This window comes from Haliotis rufescens, unplaced genomic scaffold, assembly GCF_023055435.1.
Source record: "Haliotis rufescens isolate VD_foot unplaced genomic scaffold, xgHalRufe1.0.p SCAF_8, whole genome shotgun sequence".
Classification (NCBI taxonomy): Eukaryota; Metazoa; Mollusca; class Gastropoda; order Lepetellida; family Haliotidae; genus Haliotis; species Haliotis rufescens.
Window position 1 is genome coordinate 45,658,166 of NW_025964372.1, and position 5,409 is coordinate 45,663,574.

Below are 5,409 nucleotides of genomic sequence, written 5' to 3' on the forward strand. Positions count from 1 at the left end.
ATGCATAGCAAACAGTTGGATCTCAAAACATCACAGATGATAAAAACACATGAGAAAGATGCAATGAAGTGAAGGCTATCAACAGAACAGAGGAGTCCCGGAAAGGCGATGATTGGGGTTAAACCTGTCCATATTTCAAGTGTGTATGTGTGTGGCTGCTTGTACTAGTCCCATCTTTTTACTGCAAGCTCAATGAGAGACCATGCTGCAGTTTAAAATAGCTACCCAACATTGTACAGTTTCCGAGCCGATCAGTCCTTGTGTTATCCCCCTTAACGCAAGGCAGGTTAACAAGTAGCATCTTTTAACGTGATATAGATATAAACTAGAAGTTTCAAGATACATACCAAGTTGAAATTTCTAGATAATCATCTTAAAATTTCAAGATAATAACTTGAACTAAACTTAGTATCTTGATATTTCAAGATAGTATCGAAAAAAATAAGGAAACCAAATGGCCCTAAAAGGCTTCCGTATGTCTGGTCTACCCCCTCTCGTGAATTCTGATTCGTACGTTTATCATGGCGTATATCTTGGCAGCTAGTCCATGTACCCAGCGTATAGTCAGTCTCTCATGGCGTCTTGTATGTATATCTTGGTGGCTAATCCATCCCCGTAGTCAAGTCCGTTCGACTATATTGACGATCAGTACATCAATATTGGTGTCTTGAGAGTGCTAGCAAGATGTGGGAAAGTTGGTTGTGAGCCCATAGCCTCTACGGCATCTCACAACAAGCGCGGGGGACACGGGTGGCCCAGTCGTGAAGCTGTGCCGAGTTGCTTCCCTTAGTTGTGCCGGAATCCTTCAAAAGTGGGTTCGAATCTCAGATTGATACTAATTTTGTTTCTAGGTCCGTCAGCACCACTTCCATGCTCGTGACACTAATTAAGTTTTGTTTTGTTTGTAGTTTAACGCCGCACTCAGCAATATTCCAGCTATATGACGGCGGTCTCTAAATAATCGAGTCTGGACCAGACAATCCAGTGATTGATATTATGAGCATCGATCCACGCAATTGGGACCGATGACATGCATTAACCAAGTCAGCGATCCTGACCACCCGATCCCGTTTGTCGCCTTTTACGACAAGCATCGTCGCCATTTACGGCAAGCATGGGTTGCTGAAGACCTATTCTACCCTGGATCTTCACGGGTTACTAATTAAGTGGTAAACGTCTAAGGCATGCATCCCTTGGGGCTTCCCTCCAATATCAAGTCATACACGCCACGATATAACTGAAATATTGTTCAACGCGATGTGAAACAAACCTCACTTAGCCGATTCATATGGTCTTATTAATTTATTTCCCATGAGCTAGATGATCGAAGTTGACAAATGAAAATGATTCGTTGCTAAGGTCGTTTAGTTCTTCAGAACCACCTGTTACCTGCAATATGTTGGTTAATATATCATTACGTGTTGATTCCCAAATTGAAACATAAAGTTAATCCCGAAGTCAGTACGTAAAAGAACTGTGGTTTACAATCAACAAGTGTATTACAAAATCTACTAAGTTTCCAAATTTATACAAATTACTGCACAGCAATTACAATGGCAGTAAACAACAGAGTGATAGTTCAATATTCAATGGCCATATATAATAGGAGTGTGATGGCAGTGGGCAGTGTCAAATACAAAAATACAGTGGTGATGGCAAAAGTCAGTGATGATAATATATATTCACCCAGCGGCGACAGTGGTCAAGCTTGCGGGATGCGCTGGACAGGTAATCAGGGATGATGAACGATTCTCATATGAAAGCTGCTGCCGAATCGAAGCGATGAAAATGCGTGAGAGACGAAATGTGTGAGAGATACGTAAGCGCGCTCTTGTCCCACTCTATGTGCAGCCTAACAAGCTGCAGGAAGTTTCTATACCGTGCCCTCTAGCCAGCACTAGAACATTACAGAACTTTCCATATGTTCTGTATCATGATGTCACCGTCCGTGGCATACCGGTTTACACACCACACTAGCATCTGAATATAATATCTTCATGACGACTGATCATTGTCCAAACACAATGCAATGAATCTCCACCAAACACAATGTAACACAGTTACAATAAAACAGTTACAATCATCGTTAAATAATAAAATGCACTGCCATGCAACAATGTTGCTATTGTCACTGGCTGGAAAATTCCCGTGACGTCATTGGAAAACCCCCTGGTTTTCAAACTCCAACACAAAAGCGTTGTCTGTCACAGTTTGTATAATCTGCAACATATTTAAGATAGTTTCGAAAATGTATCTTATCTTTAACTGAAAATATCTTATGTTTGAACGTAAATTGTTAGGATTAATCTCAGCTAAGATCGTTTAGAACATCTACACCCACTATAGTTTTAGCTTAAACATCGTCAAGGGAATCTGGACTATTTCACATGCTGTGATATATGCGTGCGACAGCGGTCAATTGTTCATTACTGAACATTATGACATTTATAACATTTTTAAAAATATCTTGGTTCGTGTCGATAATCACATCCACGTGTCCGTCTTCCTCGTAGTAACGTCATGTGTAAAGAAATTTCTTATTCGTAAAGAATACCGATTGATTACGAAAGGGTGTTAGTTGGAACGGTATTTGTACAGATTAAATAAAACATGCAGCAAAGAGAGTTTAGGTGATCCTGGCACAGTCAGACTGGTCAGGCTTATCATCAGCTCAGGGCCCTTGCCCCCTCTACACGCAGTCCAGACAGCGAATGGGACTTATCTCAGGAAGCGCTACCTTGTCGAACCCAACCAGAACGTTTCGGAGAACATGACGACTCCCCAACACTGCAACCTCCTGCATTACCCAGATATTCCTGGCAGCAAACCCGAGTACTCTCCAAATGTCAGACAATAGATTTGGAGGTACCAAACTTAAGGCACCGAGAACAATGGGGAGTCGGACAACTTGTATCTTCCCGAGGCAAGAGAGTTAACTGACTTTAAAAGTCCAGTTTCCACCCTTGCCGAACTAGACTGGAATTCCTGGGCTCGATCGTAGCGCCACCAGTGGCTATTACTAGTTATGTCCCTTCTAAACCTCTCCTACGGACCAATCAGATTCCACCTCTCGCATCACTTGTGTTTGCTTCACACAAAATGGTGGCGCCCAGTCAGGACGATCTGATCGATGATCAAGTTCTATATCGTGATAAAACGGGTCTTACATCGCGAAATGCATCAAATCACGTGAGCACCTTGATTAAAAACATGAAAAGATTTGGAAAATATCTGCTGACAACGAGTTGGCGGTGCACATGTTTTGCAAATCCTGCAATCGACCTAAATCTGCACGACAGTTTACGAACCGGATTTCCATTTCGGTGTGCGAGTTTGATTGGACTATGCATAGACTCGTTAGTCAAGCCAAAATGTAACTCAATAATACCAGCCTAGTTCGGCAAGGGTTTAAACTGGACTTGTATAGTCAGTTTACTCTCTTGCCTCGGGGAGATGGACAACTTGGTACGTGTGATGCAAGCGTGACATTTCGAAAGCGAGGTCCGCATATTTGTCATGTCTTTTCTGAATCTTGTCAATCACATCAGTGTCCAAAGGGACAGAAAATTCAAAGTTATAAATGATTTCATTTGATTTATCACAAAGGACAAGGTCAGGTTTGTTGGCCTGGATAGGTCTGAGGCTGTATACGGGCCTATTCCAATGTATTTTGTATTTATCATTTTCCACGACGCCCTCTACATATTCTGGGTCGTAGCATGGATGGACCTCTGTCAAAACCTCAAGCATGGAGAAGACGGTCATTAGATGATCTAGCCACCCCATCATGTCGCTAAAGTTACCGTGTTTGTGCCAAAGCTGGGCACCCACTGACAACGTGTTGGACAGTCTCATTAAATTCATTACATAATCTACATTTCATTTTAACATTTTGATGCAAAATCACTCATTGACGGTTTCGAGTGGGAAGTGACTGGTTCTGAGCAGCAACAGAAAGCCTTCTGTTTCACTTTTAAGGCCAGACGACTTCATCCAAGCGAAGGACTCAGACTTCATCAAACAAAAAGCACAAAAACTCGATGCAGTGGTCGTTCTGATAGCCTATCCTTGAAAAACTGAGTCTGGCCTGACTTGATATGGCACTTCGCTTGGTAGACGCTCATTTCTGTACCGTCCTGCAGTAGAGATACGTCAACAAAATCAACATCGACTTTGAGATTATGTCCCACATCCTTGGCTCCTTTAAGAAAACCGTGGAATGCCTTGTTTTCATCATGAGTCTTTACATGCTTCACAAGAGGATCATCAGACAAATAAATGTTTGCGTAGGTTCACAATACAATTCTGTCATGAAGAGCATCCGCGTTAATCAAACCACGCCCTCTCTGGTAGACGCTCATTTCTGTACCGTCCTGCTGTAGAGATACTTCAACAAAATCAACATCGACTTTGAGATTATGTCCAACATCCTTGGCTCCTTTAAGAAAACCGTGGAATGCCTTGTTTTCATCATGAGTCTTGACATGCTTCACAAGAGGATCATCAGACAAATAAATGTTTGCGTAGGTTCACAATACAATTCTGTCATGAGGAGCATCCGCGTTAATCAAACCACGCCCTCTCTGGTAGACGCTCATTTCTGTACCGTCCTGCAGTAGAGATACGTCAACAAAATCAACATCGACTTTGAGATTATGTCCGATATCCTTAGCTCCTTTAAGAAAACCGTGGAATGCCTTGTTTTCATCATGAGTCTTGACATGCTTCACAAGAGGATCATCAGACAAATAAATGTTTGCGTAGGTTCACAATACAATTCTGTCATGAGGAGCATCCGCGTTAATCAAACCACGCCCTCTCTGGTAGACGCTCATTTCTGTACCGTCCTGCAGTAGAGATACGTCAACAAAATCAACATCGACTTTGAGATTATGTCCCACATCCTTAGCTCCTTTAAGAAAACCGTGGAATGCCTTGTTTTCATCATGAGTCTTGACATGCTTCACAAGAGGATCATCAGACAAATAAATGTTTGCGTAGGTTCACAATACAATTCTGTCATGAAGAGCATCCGCGTTAATCAAACCACGCCCTCTCTGGTAGACGCTCATTTCTGTACCGTCCTGCTGTAGAGATACTTCAACAAAATCAACATCGACTTTGAGATTATGTCCCACATCCTTGGCTCCTTTAAGAAAACCGTGGAATGCCTTGTTTTCATCATGAGTCTTGACATGCTTCACAAGAGGATCATCAGACAAATAAATGTTTGCGTAGGTTCACAATACAATTCTGTCATGAAGAACATCCGCGTTAATCAAACCACGCCCTCCCACTGTAACTGGTAAATAAAAGCGATTGAGGGAAGAGCGACGGTTGTGGTATCCTTCGTGTGAGTTTGTCAATACTCTGAATTTTTTGTTCGTCCAATCAACAACACAAAAAGAA